At 41.3% G+C, this 22903-nt stretch overlaps 1 protein-coding gene across 1 annotated transcript in view; it reads right to left on the bottom strand.

The window, feature by feature from the left end:
• The window catches only part of LOC150081141 (ubiquitin carboxyl-terminal hydrolase 8-like), a 581739-nt gene that overhangs the window by 44711 nt on the left and 514125 nt on the right, over window positions 1-22903 (bottom strand). The gene's annotated exons all lie outside the window — the stretch shown is intronic.

Genomic DNA, 22903 nt, shown 5'->3' with positions numbered 1-22903 from the left:
ATCAAAAGCCGTTGAGATGTCAAGAGCAACTGCTTGTGTTTCACCGAACCTTTCCATTGAATTAGTCCATAAATGGGTAACATAAGCCAGAATATCACCAGTGGATCGACACTGATGGAATCCATACTGGCGATCGTTGATCAGATGGAAGGTTTCTAGGTAGTTTAAGAGTTGGCGGTTAATTGATTTCTCCATTACTTTAGAAAGAGTAGAAGTAATTGCAATGGGACGGTAATTGGATGGGAGGGATTTGTCACCCTTTTTAGGAACTGGCTGGAAATAAGCAAATTTCCAGGAAGAAGGAAAAACACCTTCGAAATAAGAAAGTGAAAAAAGGGGGCAAAGAACAGGAGTAAGTTCAGGAGCACAGGTTTTGAAAAGTGGAGAAATACCATCTGAACATGAAGCTTTCTTAGCTTCAAGATTCATCAGTCTTTCTGACATCCTTTTGACAGAAGACCACAGGAGGCTGTTCGAAATGATGGGAAGTGTTTTACCAAGATCATTAATACGAGTTGGAAGAAAAATGGTATGCTAACAGGTCAGCTTTATTTCTTGGCTGAAGTGACAATAGAACCATCTGGTTTTGACAGAGGTGGAAGCAGAGACGTGTGTGTGTGTGTGTAAACTGTGTCGGGGTGGTTCCCAGGCAAATGCCCATCTCCACCTAATTCTTTATTTAACAGAAAATTGTAAAGTGGGCCTGAAGTATAGCTAAGAAGTTGAAATTCCAGAACAAGAATTTTTTAATGTGTAAATTAAATTACACTAATATATCCAATAATAATGACCAAAATTTGAATAGGAAATATTACAATAGTATTGAAGGAATGTTTGTGAGCTTAATGTGTTGTTTATGTCAGGTCACTCTGCCATCAGGAAGCAGCTGACAACTTCAGCTGCAACCTGATGCCCGTCCCCGGCACGTGGAGCCGGACCTGCTTCTACTATGATACTCTAGAGTGCTGCTAAGCACAAACGTGCACCCAACAGAAGAAGTGCAATACTGTTGGGTGCCAACATCCCTGGTCTCAGGCCGCCCAAACCCAAGAACCAGGGAAGAGAAAAAAAAAAAAAAAAAAAACCACCGTAGTGGTACATGTTCAGGAGCCCCAGACCGAACAAAAAGCCTCCCGGACTGAAGCTCCCGAACCCAGATGCAATCATGCATGATGCAAATACGCTGCCAACTCTAGATCTGAAAAGTTTCTGATTATAGTTCTTCTGGTGAACACCGCAGCTGCAAACCTTTGTAAAGCCTGGAAACTAGATACATCTTTCAAGAGGATTCCTACGTTGTCCTCGGCAAAGGGAGAAACCTCATCAAAGAGACGACGACGTTCCAACCCGTAGCAGGGGCAATCAAACAACACATGTGTCCAGGTTTCCGTCTCACCACATGAGCACCACGGGTCTGGCTCCAATCCTCTTGAATACAACTTATCACGAAATGATCCGTGGCCAGTCAAAATATAGCTTGTAGACATCGAAGGACAAAACCAGGATGACACTGTCTTCGATGTAGCGAAATCCACAAGCGGAATAATTTTCCTTGTGATCTCGCCAAAACTAGAAGAGCTCCAACGAGCCCTCCACATAGCAATCAGGGAGTTCCAAATTTTAACTTTCTCGTCCTTAGCATTAGCAGTCAAATCAACCGAGATACCCATACATTGAGCTGAGATACCTTTTCATAGAGCATACAACATGCCACGATATAGAATGTACAAATCTACAGGTATAGTCCCTGCAAGCACCTGCAGTGCAACCGTTGAAACAGTCCTAGGAGCATGCAGAAAAGCCAACAATATGGATCTCTGCAACGACATTAGCTGCCTACTGATTCTAACCTTGGTCACAGCCTCCATCCATACACCAGCGGCGTATGCGACTATGGGCAAGAAAATAGCCTTGTAATATAATGCCATTGTTCTTTTATTAAGACCCCACTCCCTCCGAGAAATCCGTATGACAAAAGAAGTAAAATTCTTCAGCTTATCTCTCAAATGTGAAACATGCTGGTGAAATCCCAGCCGGTCATCCAAAATAATACCTAAATACTTGGTACTACTTACTAGAGGAACTTGGATTCCATTCAGCAAAACCCTAGGTGGACGCTTGTAGTCGAAATGGTTTTTGAATACCATCATCTTGGTTTTCTTAGATGAAATCTTCAGTTTATTTAGCACAGCCCACTCAGAGAGACTACTCAAAACTTCTTGAATTTTCAACTCTATCACAGTTCTTGAGCCACCAGATACTCCCAAAACCAAGTCATCCGCATAAGCCACCTGCAAACACTGTGAAACCATCGATCTATTCAACCATTGGTCTAGAACTGAGTTCCAGAATATCGGCCCCAAAACAGATCCCTGTGGGCATCCCCTGTTGATATACTTGCCGAACATAAGGTGCTTCGCACAGACTCTGACAAGCCGGTCGCTGAAGTAGGAACGAATAACTCCAAAAATATTCCTATTACAACCAGATTTTCTCAAAGACATCAACACACTCTCCCACCATACGGAATCGAAAGTCCCTTCAAAATCTATAAATACAACCAACACATATTTTTCAGTAGAAGATTTGATATAATTCATTAACTCCAAGATAGCTTCCTCAGTAGAATGTCCCTTTTTAAATCCGAGCTGGGAATTTGACACCATGTTTCCATCCACTAAACTACCAATAATGCGAGGGAGTAACAATCTCTCAAATAATTTCCCAAGATTCGCCAACAGGGAAATAGGTCTGTAAGCCCTAGGATCAGCCTTAGACTTCCCAGGTTTGTGAAGGATCTTGAGCAACGCTATCTTCCAGGGTCTCGGAAAGACCATTTCAAGAAAACATTTATTGTACATATTCAATAATATTTGAGGACAGAGATCAAAAAACTTAACCAACATTTTATTTTCTATCAAATCTAAACCCGGACATTTCTTAATACTTAACTTATCTATAGCGGCTCCAAGCTCTGGTAAAGAAAAAAGACATGTCACATCTGGAACCTCGTACGTGGCATTTTCTATTCGTACCCTGGATTAATCCTGTGTATCCAGGTCAATCCGGTCCTCTGGAAAAAGATTTTTAATTATATGTTCCAGGAAGCAGAGACGGGCAAAAGTTGGGACCAATAGTTTTCGGCAAGAGACCACAATGTTCGGCTACCATCATGGCAAGAAGCAAGTTTTATAATCTTAGCCTGTTAAAAATCAAGTTCGGACTGATTAATAACTGCTTTACAACTGTTACGAGCTTTGGTATAGGCAGAAAATGAAACTGAAGAATTGGAAACAAACCAATTAAGATATGCAACTCTTGAACAGCCTTAGCACATTTATTGGAAACCAAGGTTTAGATAAAAGACAAGAATTTAAAGTGGAGTGTGGAATAAAGGATTCCATTCCTACAAGAATAATTTCACTGACACGATCTGAGAAACATTAACATCAGAAGTTTTGAAACAGTAATCTGACCAAGGAAAAGAAGGAAAAAAATCTCGCAGGGCATCCCATTTTGCATTCTTGTAATGCCAAACAACACAAGGTTAAGAATAGCCATGAGATAAAGGTTCCAACAGAGAAGAGACAATCACTAAGTTGTGATCTGAGGTGCCTAAAGGACCACTCACTTTGGTGTACTTAGAAGGGTTGTTTGTGAGAAAAAGATCAAGCGTGTTAGCTGTATGGTTAGGATTGTCCGCTATTCTGGTAGGTAAATGAACAATCTGGGCGAGATCCTTAGTAACTGCATAATCCTCAGCATCTCGACCAGCTGCGTCTGCGTGTCTAGAGAATGGAAGCCAGCTGCGTCTGCGTGTGCAGAGATAGGAAGCCAGCTGCGTCTGTGTGTGTAGAGAACAGAAGCCAGCTGGAGTTGTGAACATTAAAATCACCAAGCAAAATTACCTCACTGTTAAGAAAGTTGAACTGGAAAAAGTGAAATTGCAAAGAGATGAAGTCAAAGAACTCCAAGTGATTAGTGGATTTGGGAGAATGGTAGAGAAAACAGATAAATTTGACACAATGAGGTAGAGAGATTTTAAGTCAGAGAAGATTCCAAATTACCAAGTCTCTGACAGGGAATATCGGTACGGACATATGCGCACGTACCACCTTTAAGGAAAGGAATCATACAGCGAATAATTTGGGCAACTGAGATGAGCAGTGGTTGAACCGTCCGATGACTGAGATTCTGTCAGAAAAAGTACATGGGGTTTAGCAGACTGTAAGTGGAAATGGACATCTTGAAGATTAGGACTGAGACTACGTATATTTGTGATATGAACTAGGAAGTGTTTGGTAGGTTTAGATCTTTTCGCAGATAAGCTTGCTCTATTATTTTGACAATTCATGGTGAATTCAATAGTACGAAAAAGTGGGGGATATTCTGTATGAATTAAATGAAATTTTTGGATATGGCGTACACATGGTAAGAATATACCCAGATCCTTGCCACAACGTGGCCTTGACAATGCCTTCCACATACATACTACTTGGACTCTCTCCAGCCGCTAACTGGCAGAGTAGAGGTAGCAAGTTTATACACTAGCTGATCTGGAAGCCTCCTTGAGAGTTACCAATAGGACCGGCCTGGTGTACCAACTAGCGGCCGGCCTGCAAACACTGTTTTAGAGCTGCACCCTTAAAATGTGAGGAAGTTTGGATCTCACAATGATGTCCAAAAGACATCAGTCTCTTGGACATCATACTACATGATGAAAGAGATGGGGAAAGGTTGACCGGAACTTAGCTCTGGAGAGTAAACATGGGTTCCACCACTTCAAGCCTCCAATAAGCAAAGTGGTGGTATTGCACTGGTTGATGAAGGTAACCACTACCTAGTATTGCCTGGTAACACAGGAGGGACGGCATTCCTCCATGAGGTATGGGTGCCACACCTCGACCCCTGCTTACATTGGTTCACACCTGGTGGTCACCCACAGTGTGCTTGCACACGGGGGTTATACCCAGGATTACTAACATTGTCAACATCGGGAAGGTGCAAGCAGAGGATCTGGCTGTCACAGACTGTTTGGACTTTGCCAAAATTGGGTCCACTTGAATTGAGTTCATACATATATCAGTTCCATCAGCGTTTTAGACTCCTAGGTAGCAAGTACAGCTTGTTTGGCATACCTGAGAGAATGTCTGCAAAAGGTTGATGACGCTGTAGAGCAGATATCATCTTTTAAGGGCACAAAGAGTGATATTGTTGTAAATGTTGGCATCTTGTGTATGGAAGCCAGATATTAAGAGTAGGAGACCGGTAAAATTACTTAACAAGTACAGGTCACTGTTGAAAAAAAGCCTTGAATTAGGGTTCAATTTGAAAGTGTCGGCAATTCTGCCCAGACACGATATTAGGGAATATATGATGAGAGCCTAGTCGATCAATTCGGCCTTGGAATGATTGTGCAAGGTTTGAGGGATGGAATTTTTTTCAGCCTGGTCTGTACTTGTTAACAGGAGAGACCGCTTCTACAGAGATGACATACACATAAATAGAAAGGGTGCAAGAATATTTGCTGATGCTATCGAGGCAGTGTTAAATGGGTCGGAAATCTGCTGGCTTGGGAGGGGGGTACAAGGACTAATAGATTAACAGTGGCCACTGGCAGAGGTAAAAGTGATTCTTGCACTGCTTCTATTGGAATAAGCAGCAGCATGGAAAGCAAGATGCAGGGTATTTCAGAGACTGCTGGGAGTCATTGCAGTACAAGTAAACACATGGGTTGTGTTAGGGTAGCTAAGAATAGGAACAGGTGCATGTATACTAGTGTATAGACCAATGCTAGGTTGTTGTTGTTGAAGTGGGATTTATTGGCGCAACGGCTGCTATGGCCAAAATGCGCCTATAACTTAAGATTGTTGGTCAATATATGAAAGGAATTGTTCTAGAAGTGACTGTAAACGTTTATCATTTTTAAGTATTTAAACAGTTCTGATAGATTGGCATCATCTCCAAGTATATGAGCTAGTTGCAAGGGTTTTTTTGAGTTGGTTAAAGATCTGAAACATTCAATTCTAGCTGAACCATAGTGTGCACATTCAATAATAATATGTTTCACTGTAAGAATGGAACTACAATGCGAGCAGAGAGGAGGCTCTTCTCCTAGCAGTAAAAAAAAGCGTTAGGTGCGTATGACCAATTCGTGCTCTTGCAAGCATGACCTCTTTGTGCCTGGTTAATCGAGAACTAGATCTCCATAGCTGTGGGTTTTGTTTTATTTCAAGAAGTTTGTTTGATATCTGATTATGCCACTTTTCAGACCACATCTCTGTACATATCCTCTGTATGATTGGCTTGTAATCAGAAAAAGGACCTGGGATGAGAGCAAAGCAAGCAGGGTGTTTTGCTGCTTCGTCTGCACACTCGTTTCCTGGAATTCCAACATGGCTGGGTATCCAGCAGAACGTGACAGTCAGCTTATTTTTATTGAGGTGATATAACTGGGATATCATTTGTGTGAGAAGTGGATGGGAACTTTGTGGCTTTTCCTGTAGGGCATTCATTGCACTTAAAGAGTCTGTGTATATTATGACCTGGGTATTTAGATCATTAAGGAGATTTAGAGCCATTTTGATTGCATATAATTCGGCAGTAAATACACTGCATTCACATGGTAATTGTACAGAAACAGTGGATGTAGGACTGATTACTGCAGCTCCCACGGATGTCAGTTTTGGATCCATCTGTGTATATCTGAAGACTGTGAGCATTGGTCAAAGCATGGTCCGCATGTAACTGTCTAAGATTGTGGTTTGATAGGGAGTGTTTTCTCCACTGTAGAAAATAGTTATCGCAAAGAGGTATATACATTGCCCATGGTGCTTGTACTACATCTGCAGCTTGAGAGATGTTTCCTAGACAGATGTTCCAATGTTTGGTTAGCTCTTGTAGCCGGATACCAGCAGGTTTGTTTTCATTGGGTTTATTTTTATATAAATTTTCCCACTGAGGTTCAAACAGATATGTCCAGATGGGGTGAGAAGGGAGGCTATGTAGTTTGGCTGCATAGTTAAGGAGCAATACTTTTCTCCTAAGATGTAGTGGTGGTTCATTGGCGTCTATATACAAACTTTGCACTGGGGAGGTCTTAAAGGCTCCTAAAGCAATCCTCAGAGCACTATGCTGGACTGGATTGAGCCAGGCTAGTACTGTCTTATGCGCAGAGTCATAAACTGGGGCTCCATAATCTTTAGGTTGTTGTTATTAGGAGCATTAGCAACTAAGGCCATATTGCTCCGGGATATGCGGTGGTCATTCCCTGACATTTCCGCATCCTCCGTATTTGGTGGTGATGGGCTCGAACCCAGGTCTAATCAAGAAGCACTGCTGCTCCTTCCCACCTGGCTACGGAGGCGCCACCTCCATAATCTAGACGAGATCTTATTAAAGTACGATATAAGTGTAAGAGTGTGAAGCGATCGGCTCCCCATGTCATAGAAGAGATAACTTTGAGAATATTCATCTTTCTCATGCACTGAGTTCTCATTTGCATTATATGTGCCTGAAAGGTAAGTTTAGCGTCCAGTACTAAACCCAAGAACCGGATATTGTTGCTAAGTGGTATTAGTTGGGCTCCTAACCTTAGCTCAGGATCTGGATGAAGCTGTCGCTTTTTACAAAAGTGAATAGCAGTTGTTTTTGTCCTGGATAGGTGATAGCCATTGTGGGATGCTCATGACTCTATTTTGTTTATTGAGAGTTGCAGTTGGCGTTCAATGGAGCGCATATTTAGTGAATGACAGGATATTGTAAGGTCGTCTGCGTATAGATAAGTGTCGACATTAAGCGGAATATTATCTGTTGCATTGTTCAACCTAACTGCAAAGAGCATTGCACTAAGCACTGATCCTTGTGGGACCCCTTCTTCCCGAACAACTTTTTGGGACAGTGTATTGCAGTAACGCGCCTGAATTTTCTATTTTGGAGAAAGCTCTGTATGATTATTGGTAGCTGGCCCCAAAGTCCTGTGGCATAAAGATTTTGAAGAATGCCATAGCGCCAGGTTGTATCAAAGGCTTTTTCAATGTCGAGGCAGACCATGACGAGATGTTCTCTACGGATAAAAGCATTCCGTATGTTGGATTCTGCCTTGATCATAAGGTCTACAGTTGACCGATTTTTCATAAAGCCATATTGATTCTTGTCCATTACCGAATAAGATTCTAGAAACCAGACTAATCGAGCATGAATCATTTTTTCCATTATCTTACCAAGGCAACTGCTGAGACATATTGGCCGATAGTTTTGTGGATCTGACTGATCCTTTCCAGGTTTAGGAAAGGCTAGGACAATTGAGTGGCACCAAGAATGAGGGAAGTAACCTTCTGAGAATAGCCGGTTGAAATATGCCAGTAGTGAGTTCAGAGCTTGATTGTTTAGGTGTTTAAGCATCGTGTAGTATATTCCATCAGGCCCTGGTGCAGTATTCGCTGACCGATAAGGGAGCTCTCTAGTTCCAGTAATGTAAAAGGTTGGTTATATGAGAGAGATGCCGTTGTATGAAAGTTCAGTTTATACTTTTCTGCATTGGCTTTATGCTGTTTGAAGGCAGGCTCATATGCTGCCTGGGCTGATATTTGAGAAAAGCATTCTGCCAGGGCATTTGCCATATCCACTGAAGAGGAAAACTCTTTACCCTTCCAGCTTAGAATAGGCGTTAGTTCTGGGAGGTATTTTCCATTTAGTTTCTTTATTTTATTCCATATTTTTCTACTTTCAGTATTTTTAGTGATGGTAGAAGCAAACCGGATCCAAGAGTCTTTTTTTGCTTTTTTCTGCACGTAACGTGCTTTGGCTTTGAGTTTCTTAAAATTAATTAGGTTGTCGGTTGTTGGGTGCTTGCGAAAAAGATTCCATGCCTTATTCCGTTCTTTTTTAGCATCTCGGCAATCACGATTACACCAAATATTGGCATATCTATGTGGACCAATTATGACTTTGGGTATGGCACTGGTTGCAGCTGTTATTATCTGTGTAGTGATATGGCTAGTAACATCATCAATAGGCTGGTTTTTAATAACTTGATCGTCAAAGGAAATTGCATTGGTGAACTTGTTCCAATCTGCTTTGGAGAATTTCCATTTTATGGGACTGATTATATGTGAGGTTCTGTTTGTTTGCAATTTGCAAATAATCGGGTAATGGTCGCTGTTCAGTGGGTTATTTGAGACTGACCACTGAATGATTGGGAACATATTGATAGGTCTATGGCAGTAGATACTCAGGTGGGAAAGTGGATATAGGTGTCAGCACCAGTATTTAATAATGTGAGATTCTGGTTATCAATAACTGTTTCAATGAGTTTTCCTCTTTTGTTTATCTGGGGGAGATCCCCCACATAGGGTGGTGCCCATTGAAATCTCCTAGCAGAATAAAAGAAGATGGAAACTGCTTTATGAGTTCCTCCAGCTCTTTCACAGTGAATTCTTTGTTTGGTGAAAGGTACAGTGAGACTGCGGTTAACATAACACTCAGATTTATTCGTACTGCTACAGCCTCTAATGTGGTCTGCAGCGGGATCTGTTTTGTAGGAACCTTTTTGTCGACAATTATGACTACGCCTCCTCTTGTTGAATTAGTATTGTTTCTGTCCTGTTGATAGATACTATAGTTTTTGATAACTGGAGTCACTTGTGGGGTTCGATTGGTTTCTTGTAAGCATAGGATAACTGTACTATGTTGTTTGATTAGTTCATAAATATCAAAAATATTGCTTCGTAGATCTCTACAGTTCCATTGTATAATGTTGTGCATTATTTAATTTTAGAAATTGTGTATGGTTCTGTCTGTTTTTTATATTCTGCCTGTTTGCCTCGATCTAGTTTCATCTTTTCTTTTTTTGGAAAAGTGGGGCGTCCAATTTCCATATCATCTTCTGCATGTAGATCTAGTATTGGTTCATTCTGTAGGGTACCAGAGTCAATATCCATATTTGCTGAGCATGGTTGGTTTGAACTGTTTGGCGGTGATGCTTTTGATTTTGCAGTTTCTGGTAGGGTATCAGAAGCGGTTGGTGGAACTGTTAGCGGGATATTGCTAGCAGAAGTTACTTTCCATTGTTCTGTAGGTGACTGCTGTGGGGATGATAGCACTGATCGAGCCCAATCAGCAATTGAAATGGATGGTGGTACTGTTACTGCCGTTTGTGTTGCTGTTGACTGGTATTTTTTTGTTGCTGCAGCATATGTAATTTTTGGCATATCGAGCATAACTTGCTTTCTAGCTTCCTGATAGGTGACCTTTTGTTCGATATTGTACTTCTGAATCTTTTTGCCTACTCTCCAGAGTTCGCAATTTTTTGAATACGCTGGATGCTGGCCTTTGCAATTTGGGCATTGTGGCTTTTCTGCAGTGCAGTCAGTTTGTGCATAGTCTTTGGAGCCGCAGTTCGGGCAAGTAGTGTCCCCTCGACACACTGTTTGCGAATGTCCAAATTTTTGGCACTTAAAACATCTGGTTGGGTTGGGAATGTACGGACGTACTCGGCAATTTAGGTATCCGGCTTTCACACATGATGGTAAGGTAGGTGTATCGAACGTTAGAATAATGTTTCTAGTTGGAACAAGTTCACCATCCTTTTTAATCATTATTCGTTTTGCCTGGACGACTTTTTGCTCTTTTAGTTCTTCAACTATCTCATTTTCAGCGACATTCATCAAGTCCCACTCAGCTATTACTCCTTTTGAACTATTTAGTGTAGCATGAGGGGTGACCTGTATAGGAATTCCTCCAAAATTTGATAATTTTAGTAGAGCCTGAGAATGCTGATATTTCGCTGTTTCAATTAGTAGATCTCCGGATCGGAGTCTTTTCACCATTTTCGGTGAACCAGCCACGCTTTCTAAACATTTCTGAATTAGAAATGGTGAAAGAGCACTCATAGGCTTGGATGAGAGAGAATGGAATATAAGGAATGTTGGGAATTCCTGCTGATTCTCATTTCTACGTTGTCTTTTGGTTTGTGATACATCATTTTCGGTTTCAATCAGGTCATGAGTTGAGTGTTTAGGCTCAAGTGCGGGATAATTGTCAAAATCCATGATTGCTCCTTTTGGCCCCGGAGGATAACTTTTCCCCCAGGTTACCAGCCCCGCCACGTGGAGGCAGGAGCGGTGCTACCAGTGACCAAGCGATCAGAGGTTAGTGGTTAGTGTGTTATATAAATTAGTTCAATATACAAGAAAAGTACCTTTCCTTTCTTTTTTGAAGAGCTTGCTTCTTTATTCAGAAGAGCAGAAATGAAATAATTTTGCAAATAAAGACTTAAATTCTCAGTAATCTGCTGATTCTGGAGAAGTCGCTTTGAAGTTCACTTTTTAAATTCGCTCTGATCACTCGCTTGGCACTCGGGGCCCCAATGCTAGGAGTTGGGTAAATAAATTTGATGAATTTGAGGTATTGCTCAAAACATCAAAGGCAGATATTTTGATACTGAAAATTTAAACAGATACACAACCGTTTAAAACAGATTTAATTGTAAAATAAAATAAATTAAAATGATACAAAAGATTGTAAAATAATATTTACAAAAATTTTGATTATTTACAAAAAACTAGTTTACAACAAAAAATAAAATAAGATAAAATAAGTAAATAAGTTAAAATGCATTAAAATATAATTTAAAAGCGATAAAAACACTATTGAAGCTTTCGGAGGTGTCTGCCTCCTTCCTCAGCAATAATGAAACTTAAGCGACACATCCTTAAATACCAGGTTCACGGCACACGTGGATGACCAGGCGCATACTCGGTATTCCTTTCACTTGTACCAGAACCGGAAGTGGTCTGGGGACGTGGAAAACTAAAACGTTTATCTCTGGCTAAAACCACCTCCTCAAAAAGGGGGTGAAGCCTAACTCCCCTGTCTCTGTTCATGCTATTGTTGCCAGAGGATCCAATCCACAGACTTTCCAGCCGCTTGCGGTCCCAGAATCTATGCACCCGGTCAAGGATGACAGCATCGTCGGGGGTTGTTGTTGTTGTTGTTTATGGGGTTTTAAGTGCAATGGCTACTTAGGCCATATTGCACTTAGAAAAGTGGTTCATACTGCCTGTTTGTTTCATGTAGAAGCAATTAGAAACGGCTATACATTCCTATTTGTTTTAGGAAGGAGAAGAATTCTGCGATGTTTGATTTTTCGCCTATGATATGGCTAAGTGACAATGGTACCTTTAAGCTTGCTAGAGAACTGAATGACATTAGTCGAGCATTATGATACAGAGTACATTCTAGAAGTATGTGTTTCACTGTAAGTGGTGTATGACAATGATTACACTCAGGAGGGTCATTCCCTGAGAGGAGGAACAAATGAGTTAAATGAGTATGACCGATTCTGGCTCTGGTTACGATTACTTCTTCTTGTCTGTTAGTAATGAGGCTAGAGGCCCATAATTTTGGTACAGGTTTAATTTGAAAAAGTTTATTATGAATTTGTGCTTGCCATTGTAGAGTCCATCGATCTTTACATATACTTCGGATCTTCATTTTATAATCAGTAAACGGTATTAAGAAATTTGTTGGGGCTGCTCTAGATGGATGTTTGGCAGCATCATCCGCAATTTCATTTCCTGGTATTCCAGTATGACCAGGTATCCAGCAGAAAATAACCTTTTGTTGGCACTCTCTCAGACGTATCAACTCTGTTCTAATGAGCTTTAATAGAGGGTGAGTAGACGGGGAATTGTTTTGCAAGGCTGATAAGGAACTCTGCGAGTCTGTGTAAATTAAGCTCTTTTGAATTGACATATGGAAAATACTTTCTATAGCAAGCTTTATGGCATATAATTCAGTTGTGTAGCTACTGCACTCTGTTGGGAGAGATAGAGAAATGGTAGTATCTGGGAGTACTACTGCTGCGCCTGATCCACTCTCAGACTTCGATCCATCTGTATAAATTTTAGCGAAGTCAGGATAACGTTGAGTATGCGCTATGTGTAGCTGCTGGATATTAATATCTGATAGAGAGTGTTTACCCCACTGGTAGAAATAATTGTCACAAGATGGTGTGATGACAGACCATGGAGGATCAGGATCTATAGGATCTCGTAAAATTTTATTGAAGTGTACATCCCAATCTTCTGCTAGCTGTTTTAACCTAATACCAGCAGGCCGAACTGTCTGTGGTTTGTTTCTGTATAAGGTCATAAACTGTGGATTGTAGAGTATTGGCCAATTAGGATGGGTCATCTGGCTTTGGATCTTGGTTGCATAATTCAGCAGCAGCATCTTTCTCCTGATATTTAGGGGAGGTTCATGAGCTTCAACATACAAGCTTTGCACTGGAGATGTTCTGAACGCACCCAGTGCTGTTCTGAGAGCTGAATGTTGAATAGGATTGAGGCGAGATAAAGCGCTCTCCCTAGCAGAATCGAAGACAGGGGCACCGTAGTCCAGTCGAGATCTGATTATGGATCTATATATATGTAGCAGGCTTTGGCGATCTGCTCCCCATGTTGTGGCTGATAAGACTCTGAGAATGTTCAGTTTTTTTTGACAAGTAGTCCGGAGATGTTCAATGTGCTTTTGGAAATTTAACTTATTGTCAAAGAACAATCCTAGTAGACGAGTACAGTCAGCTATGGGAAGAGGATGGTTATTCAATTGCAGCTCAGGTTCAGGATGCATATTGCGTCTAGAGCAGAAGTGTATGGCAGTAGATTTCTGGCTGGACAGTCTATAACCATTTTGTGTCATCCATGTCAGGATGCGATTCATTGATATTTGAAGTTGGCGTTCAATGTAATGCATGTTTTGAGAATGACAGGAAATCGAGAGATCATCTGCGAAAAGGTATGAATCCACCGTTTTCGGAATGAGTTCAATTATATGGTTTATTCTCATTGCAAACAAGGTAGCGCTGAGAACAGATCCCTGTGGAATTCCTTCTTCTTGGATAAAGATTTTAGAGAGGGTTCCCCGATAACGAACTTGAAAGGATCTCCGTTGAAGAAAATTTTGGATAAAATATGGTAAATTACCTCTCAGGCCAAGAGAATGTAGATCCTTTATAAGATTCCAAAACGCCACGTAGTGTCAAAGGCTTTCTCAACGTCAAGACAGACCATGACGAGATGTTCCTTTTTGATGAAAGCATTTCTGATATTTTACTCAGCTTTGATCATAAGATCCAAGGCGGATCGGTTTTTCCGGAATCCAAATTGTTCTTTATTTATCAAGTTTTGAGACTCGAGGAACCAGGTGAGACGGCCATGTATCATTTTCTCAAGAGTTTTGCTGAGACAGCTGGTGAGGGATATCGGTCTGTAATTTTGAGGAACCGAATGATCTTTACCGGGTTTTGCAATCGGTATTACATAAGAATGACTCCAGGAGCTGGGGAGGGTATGTTCAGAAAATATTCGATTATAAAATATGAGCAGCGAAAACAGTGATCTTTGATCCAGATTTCGGAGCATTACATAATATAACCCATCAGGGCCAGCAGCACTGTTTCTTGAGTTGGTAAGAGCTTGCTGTAGCTCGAACATGGTAAATGGCTGATTATACGATAAAGCAGAATTGTCAGCGTAATTCAGTTTGGATCTCTCTGCAACGGTTTTACGTTTTTGGAATGATTGATCATAAGCATTACAAGAAGACAACAGAGAAAATACAATTCCCAGTGCATTTGATATATCTGTGGGATTAGAGAGTTCTTGTCCATTCCAGTTTAGTAGCGGGGTGGATAGAGGAGGAAATTTATTGTTTAAACATTTTATTTTTCTCCAGATTAATCTGATATCGGTATTTTTATTAACTGATGAGGCGAATTTAATCCAAGTTTCTTTTTTTGCTTTGCGTCTGATGTAGCGAGCTTTAGCTCTGAGCCGTTTATAGTTAATAAGATTGGGGGCGGTAGGATTTTTGCGGAAAAGATTCCATGCTTTGTTTTTCTCTTTTTTTGCATTATTGCAATCTTCATTCCACCAGTAATTTAATTTTCGTCTATTACTTGCTTGATATTGAGGAACTGCGACGGATGCAGCTGCCAGCATTTGATTTGTGATATGCTCAGTAACGCTATTGATGGAACCGGACTGAATGATATCGTTGTCAAATGAGATGTGCGATCTGTATTTTTCCCAATCAGCCTTTGAAAATTTCCATTTAATTGGACTTTTTGTTGGGTAGGAACAGGATGTTTGAATTTTGCAGATTAATGGATAATGGTCACTACTATAAGGATCATTCAGAGGTATCCAATCTATACTTGGAAAGAGGATTGGGGAACATATGGAAAGATCTATAGCAGATATTGAGCCAGTAGGGAGATGCACATATGTAGGAGACCCAGTATTCAGTAATGTTAAATTCTGCCTATCAATCAACGTTTCGATCAGCTTACCCCGTCTGTCTGAGGTGGGGGAACCCCATAATGGGTGATGTGCATTAAAGTCTCCTAGTAAACAAAACGGTGATGGTAACTGCGTAACAAGATCTTCAAGTTCCTGAATAGTATATTGATGATTGGGCGGAAGATAAATGGAAGCCAATGTCAAAGTAATACCACTAACAACACGCGTGGCAACAGCTTCTAAGGATGTTCGTAGGGGAATACGTCTGGCGGGGATGCTGGAATCCACGAGTATCGCTACTCCGCCATGAGCGTTATTAGAAACAGTCCTGTCTTGCCTGAATACAGTGTAATTTTTGATTGAGACTGAGACCAGTGATGTCAAATTAGTTTCTTGTAAGCACATTGCAAGAGGTTTATAGTGATGAATTAATTCGTGTATATCATCTAAGTTACTGCGAAGACCTCTACAGTTCCATTGTATAATATGTTCCATTATTTGGTTTTGTAAGAGGAAGCTGAATCTGTCTGCTTTTTATGCGTAGGTTGTTTGTGACGGTCAGATTTAGATTTTTCTTTTCTAGGAAAAGAAGGGCGTCCTGAATCATTTTTATCCTCCATGTCTCCATCTGCATTTAATTCAAGAAAATCTTCTTGGTTGGGCATATCATCTGTATCCATGCTTGTTGGTTGTTTCACCTCCACACTATCTGATTTATGTACTTTTTCTGCCACTGTATTGTGGGTTGGGTTTTGAGTTGGAATTGTGAGTGGCGTATTATTACTTTGGTCCACTAACTGTGATTCAGATGTAGGCTGAGTTGATAGTACAGATCGAGCCCAGTCGGCGATCGATTTATCTGGAGAGACTGACACTTCTGTTTGACATGCTACTGATTTGTAACTATGGGCAGCCGAAGCATAAGTAGTTTTTGGAATACTTGATTTTACTTGTCTTCTAGCTTCTTGAAAAGATACTTTATTTTCTGTCTTGTATTTCTGTATTTTTTTTCCTAACTTCCAAAGATCACAATCTTTGGAGTAGGCTGGATGATTGCCCTTGCAATTAGGACACTGCGGAGTTTGTGCCTTGCATTCAGATTGAGTGTGAGTTGTGCATCCGCAGTTTGGACATGTTGCATCTCCACGGCATGCTGTCTGGGAGTGGCCAAATTTCTGACATTTGTAGCATCTCAGAGGGTTCGGGATATAGGGCCGAACACGACAGTTTAAATAGCCTGCTTTAACCGAGGATGGTAGATTCGGCGAACTAAAGGTTAAAATTATGCTACGGGTTGGGACTAAGATGCCGTCTTTTCGTATCATGATTCTCTTGGCCTGAGTTACATTTTGATCTTTTAGTTCCTGAATTATTTCTTCCTCGGAAACGTTCAATAGGTCCCATTCACTGATCACTCCCTTGGAAGAATTCAGGGTGTTGTGTGGAGTGACTTGGATTGGAATTCCACTTAAAGATGTAAGTTTTAACAGGAGGTCAGAGTGTCTTGGAAGAGAGGTCTCTATTAGCAAGTCGCCAGATTGAAGGCGTTTCACCATTTTTGGAGATGCTGCTGCATTTACAAGGCATCGTTGTATGATGAAAGGCGAAAGCTTGCTGACAGATTGTGAAGACAGAGAATGGATGATCAGGAAAGCTGGAGCTTCCTGCTTGTTTGCATCCTTTTTTAGTCTTTTCGACAATGAGAAGTCATGATCAGTTTCGTGGTTGTCTTGTTGCGAGCTCTTTGGCTCTAATCGTGGGAAATCATTAGTATCCATGTTTACTCCTTTTAGCCCTGGGAGAAGTACTTTCTTCTCCCAGACTACCAGCCCCCGCCACGTGGAGGCAGGAGCAGTGCCACCAGTGACCAAGCGGATATTAAGGTTAGTAGAGTGTGAGTATTTAATATAAATACTAAGAAAGAAAGGTAGATTCCCTTTCTGGGTTCTTACGTAAGACTTTTTAAGTGAAGAACCGCTTTAAGTGAACAAAACAGGAGAAAATCGTACAACAAAAAATAGAACTATATCACTTTCAAAGATCACTTTATGAGTCGCAGAGAAAAATCGCTTGTCACTATCGCTTGGCACTCGGGGCCCATCGTCGGGGGAGATCTGGTATTGTTTTTCCCAATAGTGCTTGGCAATGGCGGATTTATTGAGCTCTGCGGTCTGTATCGCTCTTGAATGTTCCCCCAGACGGTCCTTGAGATGCCGTCCTGTCTCCCCCACGTAACATTCCCCACAATCCAGGCATGTGATCTCATATATGACCCCACTACTAGAATCCCTAGTAATGGGGTCTTTGACCTGTGACACCGCTGTGTGCAACCTCCGGCCCGGAAGCTGCACTCAGCGTGTCTGAAAGTCGCGAAGCATCCTCGCAATGCGATCTGACAGGCCTGGATAGTAGGGAACATACACTGTGGCAAGCGGTACAGGCGGAACTATCCGATTGGTCTCTTCCTCTCTATTGTATTTATCAATGACCCTCTGGGGGTAACCGCACCTCATACGATCCGTTGTAATTTGCCTAATTTCCTTCTCCCCCTGGTCAGAGGTGCTGCAATGTGTACTCACCCTACCCAAAAGTGCTCTGGCCACTCTGTGCCGTCCTATAATATGTATACTGGCCCCTACACATTGGTTTCCTATAAACCTTGGTTCTAAGTCTGGGGCCTTCCCTATATACCATTATGCCCAGAAATGGGAGGGTGCCATCTATTTCTACCTCCAAGGTAAATTTAATAAAGGGGGAGAAACCATTGAGAAACAAGACCACATCTTCCTCTCTCCCCTTCTTTACAATAGTGAACGTGTCATCAACATATTGATGACACGTTCACTATTGTAAAGAAGGGGAGTTTCCACTTTCGCATAGGGAACTCCAATCTCGCAAAAACCCTATTCTCTAATTCCTCCATAGCCACTGTTTGGAGAACCCATGGCTGTGCCTTGAACCTGTTTATACATCACTCCTTGCAAAACCAAGGCTGTACTAGAAAGACATAATTCAACAGCACAACATATATCTTCTATGCTTAGGTGGGATCTAGCACTTAAGGTATTATCCTTCTGTAAAGCCAACTTCACACATTCTACCCCATGTGCTATGGGGATACATGTGAATAATGATATGACATCTAATGACATCATCATCTCGTTCTCCCCTATATCTTGACTCCTTACAAAGTTCACAAATTCCACACTATCTCCAATGACCAACGTGGACCGACCCACAACCAGAGAAATCAGCTGCGCCAGATATTTAGATAGAGCATACATATTTAGATAGAGCATGCATGGAAGAATACTTGTCCCTTGAAATCTTTTCCATTTTTAGCCAGGAAAGTAGCATCTTATTTACACGCTGTTCTAAGTTTGCCAAGGGGTTTCTATGGATAATCTTATAAGTCACCACTATCACCTAATAAGTCTAACACTTTCTTGTGGTAATCTTCCTTGCTTAATACCACCGTTGATCTGCCTTTGTCTGCTGGTAGGATTATAATACCTTCGTCCCGTTTAAGTTCTAGTGCTTTCTTCTGTTTCGAGGTAAGATTTGGAGCAACCGTTTTTGCCTGGCCCAGGATGGCAACAGCTTTAACACAAATTTGATTGGCAATGTGTTTAGGTAATTTGCTAATTGCCCTCTCAATGCCCATAGATGTTTCGGTAACTGGAGGTTTGGGGGGCAGCAATGCAAACTTAGGTCCAAGAGCAAATAGTCTCTCTCTTGTTCTTGGGTTAAAGGTTTGGCACTTAAGTTCTGAATAAAGTTGAAATGGTTACTACCCCTAAATATAGTGGACTGCTCCTCTAATAATGTGTTGAACTTCCTAATATGTCTCTGTTTATATGAATAGGTAATCCTATTCGTCCTCTCCAGTACTAACCTCTTCACACCCATCAGGTGTAGGGGGGGGGGAGACAAAAAAAAGTAAAGTGCAGCCATTATCAACCCACTGCAGGATGGAAGCCTCCTCAACAATTCATGCTGAGGGAAATGGACCATAATCTGCCACGCTGCTCCAGTGCGGGTTGCCAGATCGACCGTATTCAGCAGTCAGGGGCTTGAACCCCAGTCTACTCAAAGAGGGTGTGCTACTGCACTCCCGCTCCTGCCCACTCGGCTACGGAGGGGGGGACAATCTACTACTAATATCACCTAATGCTACACATTGCAATCAAGTTTGTGTTAAAGCTGTTGCCATGCTGGGCCAGGCAAAAACGGTTGCTCCAAATCTTACCCCAAAACAAAAGAGAGCACTAGAAGAACTTAAACGGGACGAAGATATAATCCTGCCATTGCCGAGCACTATTGGGAAAAACAACACCAGATCTCCCCTGACAACGCTGTCATCCTTGACTGGGTGCATAGATTCTGGGACCGCAAGTGGCTGGAAAGTCTGTGGATTGAATCCTCTGGCAACAATAGCATGAACAGAGACAGGGGAGTTAGGCTTCACCCCCTTTTTGAGGAGGTGGTTTTAGCCAGAGATAAACGTTTTAGTTTTCCACGTCCCCAGACCACTTCCGGTTCTGGTACAAGTGAAAGGAATACCGAGTATGCGCCTGGTCATCCACGTGTGCCGTGAATCTGGTATTTAAGGATGTGTCACTTAAGTTTCATTATTGCTGAGGAAGGAGGCAGACACCTCTGAAAGCTTCAATAGTGCTTTTATCGCTTTTAAATTTATATTTTAATGCATTTTAACTTATTTACTTATTTTATCTTATTTTATTTTTGTTGTAAACTAGTTTTTTGTAAATAATAAAAATTTTTGTAAATATTATTTTACAGTCTTTTGTATCATTTTAATTTATTTTATTTTACTATTAAATCAGTTTTAAACGGTTGGTGTATCTGTTTAAATTTGTGGTATGAATAATCACAACCTTAGAGGGTTTATTGCAGAAATAGATATTTTGATATCAGAGACATGGTGTCACACAGATATAAGGAATGCAGAACTGGAATTTGGGGAGCACAATGTCTACAGAAAGGATAGACAGGATAGGAAGGGAGGAGGGGTTATGCTATTAGTTAAGAAACACATAAAATCCAAGGAAGTGAAGCCAGTCGACATCACTGGACAGTGCCGTGTCGAGTCAGTTTGGTGTGACATAAGCATTGGGAGATCAAAATTGAGAGTAGGAGTGTGCTATAGGCCTAATGACTCTGATGAGTATAATAAGAAACTGTACAGAGAAATAGTGGGCCAGTAAATCAGAGAGTCTTATAATGGGGGATTTTAATTTCCCAGATATTGACTGGAATTTGGGGGCTGGTCACTCACACACTAGTAAGGCTTTTGTGGATTTATTGGATGATTGTTTTCTACATCAGCATGTTCGGGAGGCAACTAGAGGGAGTAATACTCTTGATTTGATTATCAGTAGTGATTCTTCATGCATTAAGAATCTGCAGATACAGGAACCACTAGGTGGCAGTGATCACAGTGTGCTGAAGTGGGAGTTACTCAAAGAAGTAACTACCATTAGGGGTAAAGGGAAGGGGTATTGCTTTCGTAAAGGTGACTACGGTGGACTGAGACAGTATTTAAATTCTATACAGTGGGATCAACTGATGTTACCAACAGCAAATTCAAAATGGGAAGCATTCAAAGAACTTATCTTGCAAGTTACTAGGCTTTACATACCAACTAAGAAATATTGTTCAAAGTTTAGGCCTAAATGGATGTCAGATGAACTAATGAGACATATGGCAGAGAAGAAAAATGCATGGGATTCATACAAATTAACACGTGACACAGAAGCCTATGATAGATACAAGTTGATCTGTAACCAAGTTACAAAGGAGGTTAGGCAGGTGAAGGCAGATTACGAGAGATCCTTGGCAAGGGATGGAAAGAAAAAGAGCAAAGAGTTCTTTACTTATGTAAACTCTAGAAGGAAGGGGATGAATCAGATTGCTCCAATTGATATCGATGGGTCAACTGTTGATGACCCTGCTCAGGTAGCGAACAAACTATATGAATATTTTGCATCGACATTCACACATGAGGAGTTATTCAGCGAGGGGAATGCTAGAGAATCTTGTAATAACTGAGAGTAAAGTGGAGGAGAAATTGTTGAAGATGAACACAAGAAAGGCACCTGGGTGGATGGGATCTATCCAGTTATATTAAAGGAGGCAGCAAAGGAAGTTAGCAATCCCTTAGCCATAATTATGAGAGCTTCCTCAGGGGAGGTACCCATGGACTGGAGATGTGCAAATGTGACCCCAATTCACAAGGGAGGATCAAAGGCTGACACAAGTAATTATAGACCTGTGAGTTTAACTTCTGTTCCCGGAAAATTAATGGAGGCACTGGTTAAAGAAGCACTGCAGGATCATCTAGACAAGACATCAGTTATAGCTTGGACACAGCATGGTTTTGTTAAGGGGAAGTCTTGCCTGACCAATTTGATTGGATACTATGATGCAGTTACATAAGAACTGGATGCAGGGAATAATTTTGATATTATATACTTGGATCTTAGAAAGGCTTTTGATACTGTTGCACACGGAAGACTGCTGCACAAATTGGAGCAGTGTGGCATTGGAGGCAAATTGCTGCTATGGATAAAGGGGTGGTTGAGGGGGAGAAGACAGAGAGTGGTAATTAATGGACGCTGCTCATCGTGGACTAATGTTATTAGTGGAGTCCCTCAGGGTTCAGTATTGGGTCCTTTATTGTTCTCTGTATTTATAAATGATATTGATGATGGTATATCAAGCTTAATGTCCAAGTTTGCAGACGATACGAAGGTTGGCAGGGTTGTCAAGGACACTACTGACACTATGCTGCTGCAACAGGATCTGGAAAGGTTGAGCAGATGGGCTGAGAGGTGGCAAATGAAGTTTAACATTGGCAAATGTAAAGTACTACATATGGGAAACAGCAACCCCAGAGCAACGTATCAACTCTGTGGTACTACACTGACAGTGGTAGAGAATGAAAGGGACCTGGGGGTGGTTGTGCAGGCAGATATGAAGTTCTCTGAACAGTGCAGATGGGCTGCAATAGTAGCTCATGGTGTATTGGCAATGATATATAGGAATTTTTCTAGCAGGGATAAGGAGGTGATTATTCCCTTGTATAAGGCCACACCTAGAGTACTGTATACAGGCCTGGAGGCCTCATTTCAAGAAGGATGTAGAGCTGCTGGAACGAGTACAGAGAAGAGCAACAAGATTAGTGAATGGAACAAAGGGGTGCTCTTATGAAGAAAGGCTTAAGTTTTGCGAATTACAGTGTCTGGAGACTAGGCACCAGCGAGGAGATCTCATAGAGGTGTTATAAAGCCTTGAACGGTTTGAGCATGCTCAATGCTGATGGGATTCTTCCTCTTGCTCAGAATAATCACCTGAGAGGGCATAAGTTCAAATTGAGAAAAGACAGATGTAGGATAGAGGTGCGGAAATTTGCCTTTAGCCACCAGCGGGTGGTTGGTAGGTGGAACAGACTTCTATCCCTTGTCGTGGAAGTTGATAGCCTAAATAAGTTTAAGGCTCAGCTGGACATGTATTTCGAACGAACAGAGGGGTGAAGTAGAAGTGGTTATTTTTTATTTATTTTTTTTACTTTATTT

This window comes from Mastigoproctus giganteus, chromosome 9, assembly GCF_048544385.1.
Source record: "Mastigoproctus giganteus isolate SK-2022 chromosome 9, ASM4854438v1, whole genome shotgun sequence".
Classification (NCBI taxonomy): Eukaryota; Metazoa; Arthropoda; class Arachnida; order Uropygi; family Thelyphonidae; genus Mastigoproctus; species Mastigoproctus giganteus.
This window is presented reverse-complemented; position numbering and strand designations above follow the sequence as displayed.